This window comes from Corvus brachyrhynchos, unplaced genomic scaffold (genome assembly GCF_000691975.1).
Source record: "Corvus brachyrhynchos isolate BGI_N302 unplaced genomic scaffold, ASM69197v1 scaffold17, whole genome shotgun sequence".
NCBI lineage: Eukaryota > Metazoa > Chordata > Aves > Passeriformes > Corvidae > Corvus > Corvus brachyrhynchos.
Window position 1 is genome coordinate 3674342 of NW_008240046.1, and position 22865 is coordinate 3697206.

Genomic DNA, 22865 nt, shown 5'->3' on the forward strand with positions numbered 1-22865 from the left:
GCAGCCGTCCAAAATAGATGTGTATGCATGTAACCAGAGATTTAATTTTTTCTCATGTTGAGATGAAACGTCTCCTGCTGCAACTTGTACCCACTGTCCCTTGTAATAATCTTGATGTGACTCCTTGTGACAAACAGAAATTCACTGCAACAACCTCTCCATGGACATGGTAGAGCTCCCATCATAGGAGGTTTTCAATATATGACTGGACAGGGTGCTAGACTATTTCATTTAGGCTCCCTTTCCCATAAATGGCTGGATCAGATGGTCTTTTGATATTCCTTCCAACCGGGGCTGTTCTACGATTCTGTGAAAGCAGCCAGGTTGGAAAGATGATCCATATTTACAAATGTAATGGACATTCCCAGAAATTTCACAACAGAGGCATGAAACTTAGCTTCATTGTAAAGAAGAAACACATGGTGCTCTGCTCTACTCCTGTCATACATTGAACTTGGAGTTTCCCCTTTTCAGAACCCAGTGGTGACCTGTGTGGATCTCCCCAGCCAAAACCCCACTCACTCCTTTGCTTCATCTACATGGGCTGCCTACTGGGCTTTGCAGAATCAGCAAGCACTTCAACTATTGCTAACATTTTATAAAATTAAGGGATAAAAATTAGATCTCAACATTGCAAATGTTGGAAGACTTTCAAGCCTAAACATCATTGATACTATATGCCAGTGCCAATATGAAAATCAGAATTGAAAAAGTAGTATCACTTTCACTTTCTGAGAAAACACAATGTTTCTAAGTAGTAGGAGAAGTAAAACAAATATGATTTTCTTTGTCCATTAATCACTGGCTTTATATGAAGTGGACAAACAGAGATGTCCATCTCTCAGAAAAGCATTATATTGGAGAAACTGTCCCGTAATTTAGACACAATGTGCTGGGGGAGGACAGGAAAAGAAATGTCTTAGAGACACAAAACATGACCTGCTGGAGCAAACTCTGAAAAGGAGATCTGTTAATTCCCCAACTGTTATGCAAGATACAACTGTACAGAACAATCACCACTGCAGCTGCCAGCCCAGAGAAAAGAGCACTGAAGGAAATTCAGGAAGGTGAGAGAAAAACAAGCAGTTGAGCTGCTGGACTTCCTCAGGCTTTGAGAAATCAATGGGGCTCTGGCTGCCGTGGGATGCATATGAATCAGGGGAGGCTGCCTCTCGATTCTAACCAGTTAATTACAGCTTTCCAATTAACCCAATAACTTCTCATAGAGTGTTTTGTAATTCATTAATTATTTTCATACAAAAGACTATTTGCCTGTATTCTCTTTACATTCTAGTAGCTCAAATGTGGTTGAATAATTTACCTTTAAACTTAAATAAACAAATTTTTAAAAAATCACCCCAAGGCTAAAAAGTAGATACAGAAAGTTTCAGTTCAAGTGGCAGATTTTGTTGATTGCTCTAAGTGCCAGAAATGCTATAAGAGCAGCTGTACAAGTGCTTCAGTGTGGTGCCCTACATATCCCCTTTCCAAGCTGAGTTAAAATGGGTCAAGCCAGAACCTGCCAATAACCTGGGAAGACAATCCCCAGAAAACTGTGTCAGGGCTGTGACACAGAATTTGAGATTCGTTTCTGAGGGGAAAAGGCCAAGACCAAGGCAAACAGCCCATGACCTTCCAGCCTGCAGAGGTGTGAGAAAGAACACCCCTCCTGGAGCAAACCCTGAAAGGACCCTGCCTCCAAGGGAAGGTGGCAACAGTCTCTTCCTCCCCATCACTTCTGCCAGGCTCATTTATTCCAGGTTGTTTTCTGATTGGCACCTTTAGGAACAGAGCATTGCAGTACTGGAAGGGCACCTGCTCCTCTGATCCCTGCTTTCCTCCACACTCCTCTCGCAGAGGGTCTCCCAGCCCAGGGATGCAGTGGAAGCAAGAGAGTTGTAGAGTGGTGTAACTGATGGGGCACTGCTTGAGTGCAACACCATTTCTTCTTTCAGTCCCAGGTTTCGTACACCAGTGAGTGATGCAAACTGTATCCTGGGGGCTGGCCATTGATGTGCAATGCCCACCCCACAGGCAGAAGGGTGATGGAGGTTCCACTGAGAGGTGAATATACCCTTCCACATGGTGCTCATGAGGCCATATCTGCACTGCTGCATGCAAGTTTGGGATCACCAGTCCATGGAGAGTGACAAACTGGAGTGAGCCCAGCCAAGGGCACCCAAGGTTGTAGGAACCATGCTTATTTAGCCTGGAGATGAGGTGGGCTTGTTTAGCCTGGAGACAAGGTAACGGGAGAGGATCTAATTAATGTCTCCCACTTGCTCATGGGAGGGTTTAAAAAGTAGAGCAAACACAAGTTTCTTTGCCAAGAGAGTGGGTAAGCCCAGAGATACATACTCCAGGAGGCTGTGCACCTGTTCTTGGAGCTTATAAATATCAACCTGAAGTGGCTCTGAGGTGATCCTGAACCCTGGCCAGGTTTGGGCAGGAGGCTGGTCTAGCTGACCTGTTGCAGTCTATTCCAGGGCAACGTTTTTCCCCTGACTCTGTAACAGAAACACCTCAAAGCACAAATTGGAGATGCGCTGTGCTGGTGGACATGGTGATGCTGTGTTTATGCAGATGACCAACTTATGGGACTGTCTCAAGAGCGAAGAGGGAAGCTGGCAGGGATGAAACACCATGCCCAAGAGCCTCAGCAGCTCAGGTGCCCCACACATCCATCCCTGTGGCTGGGACAGCAGGAGTTGTCCTGGACTCCAAATACTTCACAGTCGCTACTATTGTGTCTTCTACTTCAATAAGGGCCACTGTAAGACTACAACGTGATGGAGAGCAAATCACACCAAGAAACCTGACAGGTTTTGTTCTTGTCACCTTCAAAAAGGTACTTAAGGATCAAGGTGATCTTCTCATGCTTGGATGGTGTTTTAGTGTGGCACTGCACTGCACATAGGCCTGTGAGATTGTCAGGAGTTTAATCCCCTGTAACTGGCAGAGGTCTACAGCCCCACCGTTTTTGTGACTGACGCATTCAGCTAACTTTGTGAAGATACGGTTAACACTTCACACCTCTTCATTCCTGTGCCTTCCCCTGGAGTCTGGCATACTGCAACTTCCCCAATTGTCTTTTTTAAGCAGATCAGAAAAAAAAAGGCTGCCATGTGTAAACTATGCTGTACAGACGTACAAAGGTCTGCCCTGCAACTTCCATGGTTCTTCAACATTTTCACATGGGACTACACCCACCAGCAGCAGCAGCCCTGACCATCTCTCTTCCTAAGAGATAACAACCAGCTGAAATGTCTTTGCTGTCAATTACTGTAGAGTTTTAATAGAGTAAAACATATTTAACTTGATTAAAAATAGCAATGCATTGCATGAGCCTTTCATCTTTATTTACAGTTACAAGTATTTGCCTAACACATCCTCTGAGGCACAGAAGAGGCCCTCCTCTGGTTCTCCAATTTGTAATTACAAAGTCTAGTAGCACTTAATGCAGCAAAATCGCTATGTAAAATGTAGTTACACCTCAACAACACAACATGAACAAATAAAGGAAACAACTTTCATTTCTGTGCGTTTGAAAGCCTCCTGTTGCTTAGACAATGATTATGTCCTTCACTTTTGTAAGCCATTAGAGAAATATAGTTTCTTTTAATGAAAGGAAAATAGCTGTGGTTTACAATTTCTCTAAGGGTTTGGCAACTTTTTAACAGGTTTTTTTGTTTGTTTGTTTTTTGTTTGGGGATTTTTTTGGTTGATTTTTTTTTTTTAAGTAGCACTTAAGCCTTTAGTCTCCCAACAAGTATTGAAGTTGCAAACTATTCTAGCAGACTGGCCTTGAGTTTCCGGGTCCCTGCCACTGCCAGGATGGAGACTGAGTAGAAGTAAAACTAACGCTTTCTGCATGAGTCCCCTGTTCATTGTGGGCCAGATTGTGCCATCAATTTTTAAGCAATTCTCCACTGGCAGCAAAGAAGATCTCTGCTTAAAAATTGATGGCTTGATCTAGCCTTCTGTTGCTAATCATATGTTATGAAGACTACTATAACCTAATCAGATTCTATTTTTAAAATAAAAATAAAATATGAGGCACCCTGACATGTTCTACAAATCCACATTTTTTAAAGACTAAATTGTACTCTTAAAACCAGAAGAGTTTGCTTTAGAGTACAGACTTTCTGAATCAGCAAGCCCCACTTACTGGAGCTTTTGGTATTTTGTCAGATATCAATGTGATGTCTAGCACCCAAATGATGAAAGTTTAGGAGTTAAACACCACATTCGTATCTGACAGCCAAGCTGGTTCCTTGTTATTCTTAAGTCCTCTCCATAAATAAGCAACCTCAGGTCACTTTGCCATTCCTTCAGGGTTTCCCTCATCTGCACACACTCAGTTACTGAAGATCTGAGATTAAAGGGAGGGTGCACTTAGAACCCCCTGAAACACACAGCCATCCCAGGTACCTCCTCTCCTGATGTAAAACAGAGACATCTTTCATAATACACTGCAGATCATTTCCCTCTCATTAGAACGTTGCATTTGGCTGGTTAGGGAAAACAAACACATTTCTGGAACCACAAAAAGAATGTTGAACAGCAGGCCACCTTCCCCCCAAATCACTAGAGCACCATTTTAGATGGATTGGTTGGATATTCCCAGGCAACCAACAAGAGGACACAGTCTTAAGCTGCGCCAGGGGATGTTTAGGTCAGACATTTAGGAAGAAGTTCTTCACAGAAAAGGTGATTGTGCATTGAATGGACTGCCCAGGGAGGTGGTGGGGTCACCATCCCTGGAGGTGTTTAAGAAAAGACTGGATGTGGCACTCAGTGCCATGGTCTGGTTTACAAGGTGGTGTTTGGTCACAGGTTGGACTAAATGATCTCAGAGGCCTTTTCCAACCTAGTTGATCCTGTGATATAAGAATCTCTGGTTCAAGTTATTAAACAATTATTATATTAAACCATAAACATATTTCCAATTTGGAAAATTCTTAAAACATATAAAAAAGGTTTTAATATCACATCAACATCAAAATATTACAAAAAAAAGTTGTTTCGTTTGGCAGATACCAAAAAACGTTCTGGGACAGGCCAGTTATTTTCTAATAGGTGGAAATGAAACAGAACACTTTTTACTGACTTGATATGCCTGATTTAGAACTGTTAAATTTCAGTTTGACCTATTTTAACTTTATCCAGAGAATAAGGTTATCTCAGCCTATCTTAAACTACATTGAAGCAAAGTCTGCACTCTAAAACAAATTTAAGCTTTACGGTGCAGTTGAATCAATACTAGCACTCTAATATCAACTGTATCAGAACTTTGTCCACTGTAACAGTTTTACTTCATGTAATGAAATACAGGAAAGTGTGAAAGGTGCATCAGAAAGCCTTGATGAATTCCCAACAGACTGCAACAATACAAGAAATACCACAGACCTTCATTACACACCTTGATTATCTAAAATACTAATTCAAATGGTTTGTTCTCCATCGGTATTGCAACTGATCTATGTTTAAAATGTCTTCATAGATAGGGTTTATGTACATACACCCACTTGTTGTAAAAGGGAAAACTAACCTGTACTTTAAAAAAAATATTAAAATTTCAAAAAAAATCCCTTAAAAATTGTAACTGGTATTACATAAGAAAACCCCACTATCTTTCCCTTTCTCTCTCTTAAATCCTTATGAAAATAAATAGGCCACTTTTTACTGAGAAATGCTCCAGGACTAAATAATATTATTTTCCTCACTCACAAGTTGTTATAATTACATTAACTACAAAGCAACAGCTACAAGAACATAATTAAAGCCATAGTTTTACAAGATGAAACAGATCATGTACTCCCCTCATAGACTCAGCTATCCTTTAAGAAAGCAAAAATTACTGCACAGAGCAGGGAGAGCAATGAGGTTCCATAACATGTGAGAAACCTAATTGAAGAGTGAAGCTGCTGAGTTTAAAGAAAAAGATAAATGTGCTTGTCTCTCTTCCTTCCCCATGCACCCAGCATAATAAGGATTCAAAGCTATCTATCAATTAACAAATCAATGAAATTTCTCCTGCTGCAATTTCTTTATAAATTCAGATAGGATTAAGCAAGCACAGAGACCTCAAGGCAATAGACTACATTTAATCATGAAGTTTCTTCTTCTGTCAAAAGAGCTGCTAACCATTTCACTTCAACTAAATATATTGTAACATGCATGTATACCCACATATAGTGCAATACTTTTGCCATTAAACATGTTCACATCTTTCAAAGATTTACACAGATTGTTCAATCACCATGGTAAATTATGGGCTGAAAGAAGAAAGCCCAGACTGTCTAGCTAGAAGTTAGCTGGGAATTAGACATAAATAATTATACAGGTGGTGTGTGTTGGGAAGGAAAACACACAGAGCTTTCTTTGCTTTAGCAAATGAGGTTTCTGCTGTTCTTAACTACAGCATCTTTTCATCCATTAACATGGCATTACAAGTAAAACCAAATTATGATCAGCCTCTACAGAATCAGGCTGGTCAGTATGCAGTCAGTAACCACAGCCAGTTTAGGAAATGCAAATCTGAGCTGAACATAGTCTCCCAAACCTATTAATCATCAGGATCCATTAGTTAGCTTATTGCTCAAATGACAACATCTGAAGGGATAAAGGAGAGGGAGAACAGTATCAAATACTTACTGCTCAGCACACAGTCCAGCATTTCTGCTACAGTGCTCTCCTGAAGGTTGTTACGTGTCAGCTCTTAGAGAAAAGAAATCTGACTTGCCTTTGTCACACTAGGAGCTGTAATTTGCCTTGCAGGCATCCACACAGTAGCTTTAGACTAATAGACCATAGCTTTGAAAATACAGCTCGAGACAAAGGCTACACCAATCCAAAACTGTTGTGGGGGGGTGGGGGGGAAAGGGGGAAGGGCTGAGGGGTTTTTTTGGTCACTTCTTAAGTTTCTTACCTTTTTGTTGCAGCAAGCAGGAATTAAATGCCAAGCACGTCATACACAAACACCCAAGTCAATGCTGACTGGTCCCTGTCTCCGTTAGTGTGTATCTAGCCATCAGATGATGCAAGTGCACTTGATGCAGCCGTGTACTTGTACTTCAACGACGGGGGCCAAATACCCCTGAGAACAGCAGCTCATTCATTTTGCATCGAACTGAAGCACATCATGTCAACTCCCACTCTCCTCACGGACTGTGCGTGCTTGTGTTTGCCGGCTCCAGCTGTGAGCGAGTGGGTGCTTCTCCCCGGCAGGCCCGCTCCGTCAGGGGTGTGTCTTTGCCTCCCTTCCCATCCCCTCTACCATTTGCGCGCTCCCTGCGCTCTGACCCGCAGAAGAGATGTCTCTCCTGCCCCCCCAACGAATCTTCACTGCTACGCATTGTGTTTCTAGCCAGTAAACTTCAAAGATTAATCTTTTGTGACAGAAGTAATCTTTTGGGGAAAGCTGAAGTGCACAGGGAGTCTGCCCCTCTCAATTTTCCAAAACCTCTGCAAAGCATTCACAACGTAGCTCTGTACTGAATGCAACACAGAAAGAAACTCTCTTGAAAAAGGCAACAAAGATTTACAGCTAAATTTAAAAATTCAGACACAACTAACAACTGCATTTACTTCAATGAAAGTACATCTGTTTATACTAGAAGTGAGATTTATCCTTGAGCACAAACAAGCACGCCAAATAATTTGATTTTCCAGAACTGCCACATGCAGTAATAGTAAATCCAATTTAGAGGTGTTGCTTGCACTAAAGGTTACAGTAAACACAATGGTCCTGGAGCTCTAGTTTTTATCTGGCAAAACTCCCCAGCAAATGTGCTCAATCAGTAACAAAGAGCTGCTTCTGGCAGGGACTGCACTTAAAATGCATCAGGGCTTAAACCACATTCCAGGTTATTCAGCTTTCACAGCTAACCTGCAGCATTGCACATCACTCCTCCTCAGTGCAGGGGGAAGACTGGGGGAAAGCAAACTCTGACCAAGGAACAACCCAAGTTTGCAAGGACATGGGTCACCACCCTGCAAGTCACTCTTCTCCATCCAAGGGAAATTCTCCTTCAAATGTGCCAGCAGAGCTGTCTGTGGGATCACACCTGTCCTCTCCAAGGAAAATGAGCCAACATGAAAATGCCCACCAAGAAGTCTCTTAAAATTATCTGAGCTCAATCTAAGTGAAAGTAGAGCAAGGAACATGACCATGGATATTTCCACCAGCAGAGCTGAGACGGTGAAAAGCAGTTAAGGACAATTTTCTGGCAGTCACTTCTTTCAGCCACACAGATGCATAAGGAGCAGGATGTTTTTTTCACCACCTAAATATACCCTGAGAGTCTAGTCAGATTCCTTCCTTCCTTCATTTCCTCCTGCTTATCATCAACAACGTTTGGCAGGACCAGTTATGCTCAAGCAACAACCTCTGCCATCTCAAAAGCTTTCCACTGATTTCCAGGGAGTAATAGGAGGGAATTTAATAAACAAATCTGTTGATGCTGCCTAAGATAAAATAGCTCCAGCTCCTCCTTGGATGTGCTGAATGCCCAGTGTTAAGAAGAATTTAAGGCCATGTAATAATTTTTGCACTGTCCATGTAATCTCAAAAGTCTTGGCACAAATGTGGAATTCACTTGTGGGGAAAGAAAGGGGCATTTTATGGACAAAGTGGCACCTGAAACTGGTTAATGCAGTAAAATATAAATGCATTAAATTTATAATCTAGGTTCCAATATGCATTCAATGTAAATTCTTTACATTTGAAAAAGAGGACACAATAATTTGATAACTATTAACTATTATGACAACCCTCTCCATTGCTATTGTCCTCTTTCAGTCTTGGTAGGTAGAACACAAGAGGATAGGGTAGCCTTCCAGCTGGCCAAACAACAGCACTCGTGGGAACAATGTCAGACTTCTACTTGAAAGGCTTCTAAGGAGAGAAGCCAGATTTTGCCATTTTAATATGCTGGAACAGTTTGTGGGAGAGAACTGCTCTTCTCTGATCCTCCTTCAGAATGAAGAAAGGAAAAGATTCAGCAAACTTAATAAATCTGTAAAAAAAGTATAATTAAAACTAAATCCCAGTTTTCAAGTTATTAGTTGGCTTTTCAAAAAGTGAACTGGGGTTAAATTCTAATCCTGTGTTGGTTTTGATATTTTTTTAGATGCCACACTTACTGCCTGTGCACCTGTCAGTAATTACATGGCTAGATACAAACATGTTTCAAGGAATAACTTGCCCTGGTTTCAGCATTTCATCTTCCCTTGCCCCACACCCTATGTTCCTCCAGGTTTGTTGCTTCTAGTTGCTACGCATGAAAAGAGCAACAGATTTACCTCTACCACCAGATATAGGAAAATCTCCCAGGGCTTGACCAGCAGGCAGTTTCTGAAAATGAAAAACAACCTGGGCCAAATCTCTTCCCATTTGTGAACAAACAATTTGCTTAGTAACTAAACTGTGTTGTTGTGGCAAAACTTAGCTTTACCAATTCTCAATCACACCCAAAAAATGTGAATTCAAACATGCATTAAAAATTTTAGGTATAGGCTTCGGGGTAATGGTGGTGGTGTCCGATTTCTGATTTCTTCCACTTTACTTGGCCAAATACCTTTATTCTGAAAATGAAAGGTGAAACTCACACAGAAGCCTTCTTTCATGAACTGTGTTGTAAAGAATAATCATCAGTAAGCTTTGAGACCAGTCTGGAAGTCACAGAACTCTGCACTGGCTGCCAGGTTTGGCTGACAAGCTCTCCGTAGCAACAACTGCTACCAAAAACACAGTGAAAAAATTTCCAGGACAAACACCACGCAGAGTCCCATTTCCCACTGCCAGCCAGGCACTGTGAACTTGCAGCCAAATGCCTTGGCAGGAAGGACCTTTGTACTGCAATTTACCTGCAGGCTGCAAAAGAAATAAGCTTGCAGCAAGTAATGGGTCAAATTTACACTGACAAAAACATCACAAGCAGCCAGCCCTGGCAAGGTGAAAACTGCCCAGGAGAGCTCTCAGCTCATGACAAATTCAACTCCTGCACTGCCAAAAGTGCCAAATCAAGGTAGAAGGGGTGTTTTTGGGCATGCCTGGTGTATAAATAACCCCTGTGTTGCTCTAGGCTCTTCCAGCTATCATGTGCTGCCCTCTCACGGGCCCACAGCTGGGGTCTATTTCCCAAGCTGCTGTGAGGTTCAGCCAAGCTCATAATGAGAGAATGGGTATTTAACACCATAAAGAATCTGGGGAGATCTCCATGCACTTGGTAGCAGTGATGTGCCCAATTGTCTGATTAAACTGCCAGTGAACAGCAGGGCACAGTGAGTAAGTGAAATTAGCTTATCCTCTAGACACAGGGGTGGGATCATGTTCTCCCCAGACTGATCAAATATTCCCATTGCATGGCCAGAAGCTGCATCTCAGAGGGAAATCCCAAGTATCCCATCACACACAGCCCATACTGGCAGAGCTATAGATGGGCTGAAGAAACAAAAACACTATCAGCAACTGAGATCCTCATACTCACTCTGAGCATGTGCAAGGACTGGATCCAAGGGTTTCACTTACACAAAATTTTGAGGAAAAAAGAAAATGTGTTTATGAGTATGGAACTTGACTTCAGGTTGCAGTTTGTTTCAGTTTGAGCAAAAGGAAAATGATATTATAGCAACATATTCATGTTGTGAAGCCAAGAATGTATTTTAGTCAGTCCTAGCAGCTGCACTCATACTGCTGGCTCACAGCTGTACACTTGCAGTCCTACACTTGAGGTAAAAGCAGGAGCAGGTTTGTATCCCAGCTCACACTCCCACAGCACTCAAAAGCTCCACTTCTGCCCTACAGGAAGATAAACAAATGCTTCCCAAACTAGCCCTGCCTTTTGCTATTCTGAAGCATTCATCCTATCCCTGACACAAAACATTTTGACATTTCCAGGAAGCAAAAAATTCTTTTTGCAAAACTCGGAGCACAACAATATTGTTCAGTCTTTAACAACCCAGAAGCTTAAAACCTCCCCTCATTGTGATCATCTACTTCCACCACAAATTGTCAAGCTGTAACAGCAGTGCCAATCTTCTAATTTATCTGAAATTTCCTATTATGTTCAAAAAGAGAGAAGAGAAGGTGAGAGGCAAGTGAGGAAACATTTCAGAAGTTTTAAATCCTGAAATCAGACAGGTATATGAGAATCTCCATACATATCACAAAATGAGTTTCCAAAATCCATGGATGGATAAAGAAAATTTGAAATACTATCTTGAATCCTAAAGACTCCAAAGTGAAAAAATGAATATAGCATTTATGAATGCCTGAGTGGGCAATAGTCAGAAGAGCTTTGTTTGTTTTTTTAACAGTAAGGCCCTTGAAGCCATGTATGTAGTTCATAAATGAACAGAGGGCAAGAACAATTGCTCAGTTTGCTTTGTCTAATTCATCTCATTATGTTCCTGATGGTGGCTGAGTAAGAGCAGAGATGAAAAGCTATTTTCCTAAATAAATACACACAAGTGTCTTTCAAATACAAAAGAAAAAAAAAGGAATCTTCCTTAGTAATTTATTTTCTTGTGGGTGTGGGTACTATTAATCTTAAACACATATCTGCATTGTTGGAAATACACATATGAAGTTTCTTTAGGTTCTTCAGACACTGCAAAAAAGGAACGGGCAGAAAATAAACTTCTTAATCAAAGAAGAAAGACTGATGAAACACAACTGCAAAGCAAATGCAGTTCAATACAGCCTCAGCAACCTGAACTACACCTGTGATAGCTTGCCAAAGGAAGCACTTTCATTGCTCTGAGATTGTCTGCCATAAGGACCCAGGTGGGCCCTTCCAGTCTGAGCTACTGAAAAATAATTCTGGAAGTAATCTACAGCACTTCTTTCTGCATCTTGTTGACAAATACAGCATCCTTACAAACACTGCTGCGTCAGTATGAGGTATCCCAGAACACAGACAAGCTCACTTTCACAGGTTCTTGTCTGAAGTGGAAAAACTCACTTCACTGATGTTAAACATGGGATCAAGAGAATACTAGGTCAAATACTGAAGGCAGCCACCTTGCAGACCTTTAACTCTTTCATACTCTTTTAAAATCTGTACTAGGCTCCTTACTTTTCCTCCTGCTGTTTTGTTCTTGTACGAGAACCTTAGTCCTGGTAAAGAAATAACATTTACACCATCCTGATGCCCCCAGAGGTACTACCTTGATTTTGCTGAGCAGTATTCAGGTTTTTGAGGTCCACCTCTGTAAGTTATGGACTAACTCAACTCATGGTGAACCTAATAAAAAACTTCCCATCAATTACAAGGGGAATTTGGTCCAACTCAGGGGGCACAAGTGTACATCCAGCCAACTTTGAAATTAATCAAGGTGGGGAGAGGGGAATTTCAAGCAATAAAATATTGAAATTTCAGAGATAATTGAGTTCTATGTTTAATGCATCATTCAGATGTTACAAACCGAAATATTTTGCATGGGATTAAGATAAAATAGAATTTGTCTGAAGATACTGACCACAGTTTTTTCAATGTCACTAAGCACAAATTTCTTAAAAAAAATACAGATGTTAATTTAACAATTTCTAAGTACAAAAACAAGTGAATCAGTAAATACATCCCTAAATGTTTAAGACACTTGAATTATCTGTTGGCAAAAATCTTTTCATTTGCTCAAATTAGTGTTTAAATTTCTGCTAATCAATCTGCACATATCAAAGAGGCTTCAGCAGGCAATCTATCTCCATTGCCAGAGGCCAAATTGTGCTGAATACCACTGACAAAGGCCCTTTTCCCTGGTGGAGCCAGTGTTAGGAAAGAAGCCAAAATACTATTCTCAGAATTAAAATCCTGAGGTGAAAATGCTTTCTAAATACATGGAATGGACAAGACAGTATATGCTATGATTTACATAAAAATGCGCTGCATATAAATATTTGAATTGCAATCAGCTAGCAGTGAATGTGAAAAAGCATCTAGAAGCAGATGTGACACAAATAATTGAAGTGGTAAATTGATAGCAAGAGCATCCTCTTGTGTCTTAGAGGCACACTTCAAATTATTATATAAGTGCGGGTAGTCAAGTTTGCGACTGTGCTTAGAGAGAGACACAGGACAAAGTCTGTACCTCCTTTTACTATTGCATATAGCAAATGCCAGAAGACATTCAGTGGTCTACAAATATGTAGGCATGTCACAAGTTCTCTTCATATCAGGAAAACACTCATGCAAACATCAAAAGTGTTTTTATGTAGATGGATATAAATATTTACACAGAAAAGGTGTATATAGATATCCTATCCCTCTCTCTAACTCACCAGTACAATACTGGCATAAGCTGTTTGGAGAGGAAGAAGAGCTACACAGGTCACTTTCTGTCTGTACTTTTGCTTTTTAATTTGCTACATTAGAAAGTTGTGAATGTCTCATATTTCATTAACTAGCATAACAGTGAGATAATTAAATGAAATACTTTCTACTGCACAAAATATTTTTTCCTCTCAGTTACTTTTTCAGAAATTATTTGCCTAGTAACAATTTTTAGGAAGTCAAAGTTTTGCTTACAACAGAAAACAATAAGCAAAGTAATTACATGTCTTCCAAAAGGTTGACATTTTCAAGTGAACCACCCCACAACAGAGAAGTCTTTTACTGCTCATACAAACATGCTATAATCAAAGTTGCAGAGAGCTTTAGGGAACTTTAAGCCAGCAAGGTGTTAGTAAGTATTCTTAGCACAATTTTTCTTAAAACACTGTTCTTTTCTTCAATGGCCTATGCTCTCTGTGGCTTTTCTCCTCAGAACGTTTTTTATATGTCGACCTTAGTACTAACTGAACAGCTTCAATATACATTAGATAACAAAGTGAAATCACTAGTGGACTAATTTGGTTTTCTCTCATCTGGTACAGAGACCTTAGACTAAAAAAGGTCTTGAGATGAGAACGAAAGAATACAGTGAAGTTGCTATTGGGGTTTTTTTGGTTTAGTTTCATTTTTAAGAAAAGCATTATTCAATTATTTGATAGCCATAGGTGGCTCCCTCTATACACAGTCCCTACACTGATATGGCCCCTGAGAAATGTGTAATTAAGAGTAACTTCAGCACTGCTGAAGATAAAGGGGGTGAATGAAAGGAAGGCACCTTCAATTGACTCCAACTGGTTTGGGAAGGAAGATGCTATTTTTTGTTTGTTCAGCCTCCTTGGAGAGGAATCAACAGAAGGTGTGTGCACCCAAGTGATGACCACACAAAGCAAACAAGGTAAGTTAAACCATCTTTGACTGTGAAGTAAGATCAAAGCTTCTTAACTAGGTGTTGAAATCCAGGAGGTTTGTAGAGAGTCTGGGAGTAAGATGGATGATTTCTGTTGAGAGCTACAGAGCTGGACAGCAGCTGTTTTTTGCATCACTTGCCTCACTGTTTTGCCATGGAGTTGAAGCAGCAGTTACTTACAGAAATCCAGTCTGGACACAGCATCTGCTTGATTAACATACAGTGAAAAGAACAGTAGAAGAACTCATGAGACTTCCACCCCAAACTGGCAGTCAGTAGCTCTCCTGAGCCACAGACACTTTCACAGGCAGCTCAGCTGCTCTTGAGGGACCTCTGTGATAGCCACTTAAATTCACAAATTACCCTAGCAGCATCCCAGAGTGTTAGAGTTTAATAGCTGTAATAACGGGGAATGTGTGGAGATTTTCTAGCACAAATTTATCTAAAGGCTTTAAGCCAGGGACTCAGTCAATATGCCATCTTATTTATTGAGACAACCTGACTATATTGCAGTGGTTAGTTGTAGTCCATGTCTAGACATATCATTTGTCTTAACTGAAACTTTTACAGTTGAGTAATTTCAAGTGTTACTTTAAAAGGTTCAGGTTGGAAATCAGGAGGAATTTCTTCCCAGAAAGAGTGACTAGACATTGGAATGGGCTGCCCAGAGAGGCGGTGGGGTCACCATCCCTGGAGGTGTTCAAGAAAGACTGGATGTGGCACTTGGTACCAGGGTCTGGTTGACACGGTGGTGATTGGTCACAGGTTGGACTCAATGATCTCAGAGATCTTTTCCAACCAAACTGATTCTGTGTTTCTATGTAATAATTTTTCATGTCATTAGTGACATTACTCAGAAAGGATAGAGGGATGCTGCCCCAACACAGTTGAAGCCACCAGCAATAGAAAACCATTGGTACAAAACTACAGGTGCTTCAAATTATGTAATATTTCAAGTTAATACCAGCCTATTTCAATGCATCTTCAGTCTACCATGTCTTTCATGTTAAATCCTGAAGCTAAAATAAACCATTTAATGAATCACAGTATGAATGCACACACGCAGCTTTTTGCACCCACTTAACCATGTTTGCTTGAAAACACATTAATTCTGTAAGCCTGACTGGATTCCCCCTTTCACAGCTGTACTGTTCCATTACTCCCTCCTAGAACACACTGCACTTCCAAACAATAATGTCAGAACTTATGGATATAAATGGAAGTTTTGCATAAATAACCACCTAAACTATTTCTTAGTGAGAAGGGAAAATGCTACCAAAACATAAGAAAAGAGAAAAGAATCTTCAAGTGCAGCTGGCTTAGGGAAGAAGAAAAAGCAAAAGATAACTGTAAAAACCCAGCTAAGAAGATAGGTCAGAAAAGCCACTAAAATCCTTTTCCTCCAGTGTAATCCTTCACCTATGCCCTATTTATGTGATTCCTTACAGTATGTTTTGTCCTTATTCCAAGGTTACGGGGACCGAAGGGAATAGGCAATATTGATTAATGGTGTTTCAGAGATTGAAGAGCTCAGCTGAAATTACACATTCTTTGAGAGGTGTTATCTTTTCAGAAGAGCAGGTGTGAACACCATTTCAGTTTTAATTTATTTTATTTTCTGCTTTTCTTGACCATGTTGCTAATGCAGAAGAGAAAGTTTATTATTCATTATCTTGTGCAGTTTGATAAGCTTCTCTCATAGAATTGAAGAAAGACTCAGAGCACATTCAATCATCACCTCAAAGGGATGGCAATCCAAGAAAGCTTAAACACCTCCTTGAATGATGCAGCTAGAAGCCACAATGCATCACTGAAGCTGTTGTGTTGCTTGTACACAAAATATTTTCAGAAAAGATGAATGATAAATTACAGACAAAAAAGGATATCCCAGACATACTAAAATGGTATTTATTGTCTTCATTTGCTTTAGCTTTTATTTGTCTAATTAAGGACAGGTTTCCCTCCTAAAGTCTCATGTCCATGTGATAGACATGCACAACCCAGGTAATATCTGTAAATAGAGTCTCAGCTATTAAATACAGAGTGACATCAGACAGGCAGTTGACTTGCACCACAGCTCCCACACTCCCCAACACACCCCTTTTCCATCCTCTAACAAAGCAGTTTTCAGTCAGACATGTCCTTACCCCTCTTAGCTGGACACACACTCAAAACTAAAAAGAAAGTATTTAACCTGCTGTTAACTCAACTGAAATTTTCCAGTTCTAGATGTCCAGAGAAAGGTTCCTAAATCTGAATTTAGACACTTGATTTTCAAAGACACAATGTGCACTGACTGAAGTCAGTGGACAGCTCAGGTGTAAAACACCTCTGAAACCCGGACATTTTTGTTAACCATGGGAAAAGCAAGACAGCATACTATTTTTAATCCCCCATATTCTGAGGAACTTGAGCCATAACTTTACATCATTTCTTCCTCATTTTTCACAGATTTGTCCCATTTTTCTCACTTATATCACCCTAATAGTTTTCTCTTGTCCTAAAAGCCCCTGAGATAACAGAGCTCAGATAATTCGTATTGTTATTAGGACTTTATTCTCTTTCAGCCTTAGAGGATTATGTCCATCTGACCTAGGGCATCTATTCATTTAGTTGTCTGCTCTCCCTTTCTGAGGCAGCTTGAGCCTCATCTTTGGTGCATCCATTGTTCTACTTTCTTCAAGGTCCTGTCTGACTTTCTCTCCTTTTTGAATCTCAGCTTCATTTTATTTCTATGTCTAGGCAGCAGAAAACCAGCAGCAGTTCAGAGAAGTAGGACAATGGACATCCACACAGATGAAGGGATCCTCACCATCCCCACCTGATAAAATGGGCATTATTAGGGCAGAGGAAGGAGCACAATACATTCACATCATCCACTAAGAGTGTCTGTGGTCAGAAAACCCTAATATCAGAGAATAGGCCTCTCCCTTCACTTAAGAAGCAAAAGCAACCAGGCTCCCTCCTCCGCCTGTCAGGAAAACACACAAGCTACACACCAAAAACAAACCTGCTGTATGTGGTGACAAAGCTAGTGGATGAAAAGACATGCTATGTGCTATGTCCAACACACCAGGTGCCTATTCCATCCAGTTCCATATTCAGTCCCATCAAAGCTGTCTCCTGAATTCACCAGCAGCCCTCCTTGCCAGCTAACCAGAGTATTTCAGCTGGATATACTGCTGCAGTATGAAGGAGAGAAGAAACTGATCTTTCAGGCAATTGAAGTCCTGTGGATTTTTTAAAACTTGAGGTGGGCTTTGGACTGGTGGAAGAGCAATGAAAATAAAGGAGGATTCAGGGAAATGCGCTAACGGAATCTCATTTACAAAACTGATGGGCTATTGCCTTTTCTCTCTTCCTTGTTAGTGAGCTGCTCAGAAAGCAAAGGGCATGCACCAGCAGTCCAGGAGGAGAGACAAAACCCAACCTGAGGAATGATTAATGTACAGTCGTGCAGCTTGCAAGTGAAAAGAACAGCCCTTTTATAGCCTCAGTAGGCTGAGGCTGTAAACCTGCCTTTAACAACGAGGGAAAAAACATGGCATGTATGGCTTGTTAAGAAGCAAACACAGCACTGACAATTTTTCACTGATACACCTGTGACACCTCCATGTGACAATGACCTTACTGATCTTGAAGTCGAACTATTTATGCAACTGCAAGGACTATTCTTATTTACAAATAACTCTAAATGAATCATCATGACTGTTTTCACTACAGCAGGAGAGGAAGACTGTACAAAAGAAGGTGTTTTTTCCTTCTAAAAATCACAAGGTATCACCTAAGAAACCAAGTCTGCCAAAGGGTTGCACATATACAGTACATTTCTTTTCCTTTAATGCCCATATATACATGTCAAACATAGGAGCTCAGTGTACATATACATACATGCATACCCACCAGTTTCTGGGAATCTGCTTTTGTTCATGATCTTATGAAGGCAATCCAGCACTTTTAAAATTAAATATATTTTACTAACTGATCAATTGAAAACAAGGGATGAAACACAAAATCACTGCACAACCCAAGTTAACCAAACAAGGAAGCCTTTGCTTACCCCAGGATTGTTAAATAAGAAACTCCAAAGATCAGGATAATAGTTTAAAGTATGGAGAGAGTAATTACAGTCTCCTGGAAGACACTTCTGCCTGAGGTGAGTTAGCAGCCACATCCTCAGATTAAACTTTCATCAGCAGATCTCTGTATTTCATCAATCTTTCATTATGGCAGAGCTTAGAAAATCATCTGCTCATGTGTCATTAGAAAATCTCTTCATCTTCCAAAGCAGAAACTACCCAAATAAATTATTACAAGCAAAAGAGTTAAAAGGAGGGCCCGCAGACCATTTTGGGGTTTGAATAGGTCAAAATACAGGGAAATATACATTTCTACAGTATTTTATAATTGAAATACTACCTTTCACAAAAAACCCCAGTATGTTTTATTATACAGGTTCTTGGACTAGAAGATATAGCTAATTAATGAAATTCATGTGCAACAACTTCTGGAAGAATTTCCTAACAGAAACTGGCATTTCATCAACTTCATGAACACTTATCCCACCTAAGCAGCAATGTGATCCCTATTTGTGATACCTTTTTCCTGGGTATGGCAAACTCATAATCAGGGAAAGTTGCTTTTGCAGTTAGTGAATAGCTTTGGTATTTCTCACTTCAGTAGCAACAGGTGATTTTACCAGGATGACCCCAAGGACTGTGTGCTAATGTATTCATGAAAAGAGTTGCACTGCAATTTCCAGCTCAACAATACAGTTTTCTCAGCTTGTGTTCTCCTGTCACCAAATGCTTTTTTCTTCTGTGTTAGTGCTTCTTCAGAAAATGCTACATTTTTTATGCTAACTCTCAAAGCATGTTTCCTACACTGAACATCTCTACACCCTAAACAGATTGTACATCTGATTATGCAGTCATAAGTTTGTTTTTTCTGCTTGTTGTTTTGATCTTCTGCTATTTAACACCACATGCAGTCTGAGTTTACTTGCAAATAATGGCTACACTGCTTTTCCCACAATCTTATTTTTTAAAATGTGTCATTAAAACATTAAACAAATTAAATTTCAAAAAGAGTGGGCTCCGGTCCTGAAAGTCATTCTGGACACAAAATTTCTGTAGAAGCACCTATCAAAATTCTTACAAACGGCTATGAATAGGAAAGTTCTGAAATAAAATTTCTTATGATGAAAAAACCCCAAATTCCAATAAAAGTGGCTAAGAACATTTGTGTGCCAGCAAATGAGATATTAAAACTGGTTTTGACTTTGTGTTTAGGTATTAAATTTTAATAGACAGTTTCTTGCTGTTCCTTACAGCAACTGGTCAAGAGAAGTCATGCTCTCTAGAAACAAGAAGTGTTCACTTTGAACACAGAAAGGCCCACTCCCACTTCCGACAGTAGAAGAAAAAATTCGTTTATTTCCTCTTCCAGTTTCTCTGTATTGTCAATGCCACATATATTCAGGAAAACAGCTGAGAAAGCTGCTACTTTTTATGACCAAAAGGAAAAACTGAGTTTGAGGGATTCTTGTTGCTTGTATTTTTTAAATTGGACCTGTACTTCTCCCACATATTCCATAACTAAACATTTTTTCTTAATAGAGACATGAGTTTCTGTAGAGGGATTCCTTATGGAACAAGGGCATATGATACCCCTGGAAAGATTGGACAACCCAGGGTTGCTGAGAAAAAGCCCCTGAACAGGCCCCGGGCTGCAGGCAGGCCTGGAAAGCACCTGGCTGCAGGCAGCCCTGAGAGTCCTTGGCAAGGCATACACTGGTCGGCTCCCCTGTGGATTAGAGGCCATCTAGAGGGACTGGGGGTGAATCTTTGCAAAAGTAGATATAAATTGGCATAGTTGAACAATAAAGGGAGAACAATGCTTAATTGTATCAGTGTACATGTCGTTTATCCAGCCAGCTCTCCAGACTCGGTCCCTAACAAGTTTCTGCAGAAGTCTCTGCAGAGCTGGAATTCATCTTTGGCCCCCAGATATGGCATGAAAAAGGGCAGGAGTGGGATCAGAGATTTCCTACGTCTTGCACATAGCTTTTGGTAAATGTTGTGGCATACCACAGCAGGTCAGAAAGGGCTTATATTCATCTAGGAGAGTCTGCTATTGCCTCTCATCCCTGGTACATTTCACCAAAAGCATATAACATTATTGGTGCCACATGATTGCAAAAGGTACATTTCTCTTAAATGTTTCCTAAAAACATCCATGACTAGGTTCTTTCTTTAGGAAAAGCAGGTACCCAGCCTGAAGAAATATGATTAATTATCTTATTTTATGAAGAACATAATGGAATTATTTTATTTTACAAAGAAATGTAAGCATTTGGGAAAAGAACTGTAAATGATTTTAAAAAAATTAATGAAAATCAAACCTGACATCCTTTACTTGGTAAAGCTGCATCACATTTAGGTGCCCCTTAAAATGCTCTATTTATTTTCTGACCAAGGCAAAGTACTACAAAAACTGACTTGAAGGGAAATGTGTAATGCACCCATTTTCTAACGCATACAAAGCACCCTAATGGTTTATTCATTACACGTTAGAACCTTTTTACTTCCCAGCATTTCAAACTGGATTTGCCCCTCTTAGATCTCTCAAAAATCTGTACCAATGGAAGTGAAAAACAGTTAACCCATGCCCAGTCAACAATCAGTCATTTATCAAAGTAAAAAAATTAGAAACCTTTAGTCACCTGAAAAATTAGTCACCTTTCCTTTTGGAAATTTAGCCATTGATAATCAGAGACTTGTTTTTTACCTTTAAAATCTTTTACTGGGAAAGATTTTTCAGATTTGAAATTACATTTCCCATCAAAAATTAGAGACAGAAACCCCCAAACCCCTACTATTGCAAATATCTTGACAATCACAGAATGGCTTAGGTTGGAAGTGACCTCAAAGATCACCTAGTTCCAACTCCCCTGCCATAGGCAGGAACACCTCCCACTAGACCAGTTTGTTCAGAGCCCCATCCAACTGGCCTTGAACCCTTCCAGGGATGGGGCATCCACAGCTTCTTCTCTGGGCAACCTGTTCCAGTGCCTCACCACCCTCACAGTAAGGAATTTCTTCCTGAGAAACCTGCCCTCTTTCAGTTTGAAACCATTCTCCCTTGACCTGTCACTATATGCTCTTGTAAATAGTCTCGCCCTATCTTTCTTCTAAGTTCCCTTCAGGTACTGGAAGGACACAATTAGGTCACTTCTAAGCCTTCTCTTTTCCAGGCTAAACAATTCCAGTCCCCTCAGCCTTTCCTTGTACAAGAGGTGCTCCATCCCTCTAATCAACTTGGTGGCCTCCTCTGGACTTGCTCCAACAGATACATGTCATTCCTCTGGATGCAGCACTGCAGGTGGGGTCTCACCAGAGCAGAGCAGAGGGGCAGAATCGCCTCCCTGGCCCTGCTGCCCACGGTGCTCTGGATGCAGCCCAGGACACGCTTGGCTTTCTGGGCTGTGCGTGCACATGGCTGGGCCATGCCCAGCCTCTCACCCACCAGCACCCCCAAGTCCTCCTCAGCAGGGCTGCTCTGGATGTGTTCATCCCCAGCCTGTGTTGATACTGGGGGTTGTACTGACCCAGATGTAGCACCCTGTACTTGGTTTTGTTAAACCTCATGAGATTTCCATGTGCCCACTTCTTGAGCCTGTCTAGGTCCCTTTGGATGGCATCTCATCCTTCAGGAGTGCCAACTGCACCACTCAACTTGGTGTCATCAGCAAATTTGCTGATGGTGTGTTTGATACCTTCACCTATGTCATAATGAAGATATTAACTAACACTGGTCCCAATACAGACCCCCTGAGGGCCACCACTTGACACCGATGTCCCTTGAGACTCTGAACAATTGACCACTACCCTCTGGAACTATCCAACCACTTTCATATCCATCTAACAGTCCACTCATCAAATCCATCTCTCTCCAATTTAGAAAGAAGAATGTAGTGGGGGAGTGTGTCAAAGGCCTTTTAGAAGTCCAGATAAATGACATGTGCAACCCTTCCCTTGTCCACTGATGTGGTTACTCCACAGCCAGTATCAGTCAGGCAGGACTTACCTGACCATTATCAAACATGGACACAAAAAGAAAAAGCTTACTAGTGTTAATCAATCCTTACTATCCCTGTGTCAGGATGGATACTAAGATCCTGGACTTATTTGATGTGAATGGCAATGTTTTTGGTACATCAAAATGCTCATTCAGACAGGGAGACAGCTCACTGTCCTGTTCCAAGTAAGTTACTTTCACAACCCTGTTTCCACAGCAACGTTACATGAGAAGCAAGAACGCGACCAAAAGATCCGTCAGGAAGGAAACCTAAAGAAAGACTGCTTCCAGGGCAGGAAGGCCTTTAGCACACACTCCTGGTTGCTCCCTACCACAAAGAAAAACTTCAGCTCCCAGGCAGGCACGTTTCAGGGACAAACCTTAGTTTTCTGCAACACCCTTGGGGATTTTCTTACATCAAGAACTAGAAGTAATAGTAATGGCTTAAACCCATTACTTTTCCCTCAATCCAACTTTTTTCTCCTTCATATGAAATATCTCAAGAAGGTAGAAACACACGCACACATTTAGAGCATTGGCAG

General features: G+C 40.7%; 1 protein-coding gene across 16 annotated transcripts in view; it reads right to left on the minus strand.

Moving 5' to 3' along the window:
* The window catches only part of APBB2 (amyloid beta precursor protein binding family B member 2), a 171661-nt gene that overhangs the window by 23016 nt on the left and 125780 nt on the right, over positions 1–22865 (minus strand). For 2 of the 16 annotated variants that reach the window (XM_008641397.2, XM_017744433.1), the window contains exon 1: positions 6932–7265. The exons of 13 other annotated variants lie outside the window; for them this stretch is intronic. The gene's annotated coding sequence lies outside the window, so the exon portion shown is untranslated. Of the gene's footprint in view, positions 1–6657; positions 6763–6931; positions 7266–22865 lie in introns of those variants that run through there. One more of the 16 variants, XM_017744434.1, reaches the window with a different exon arrangement.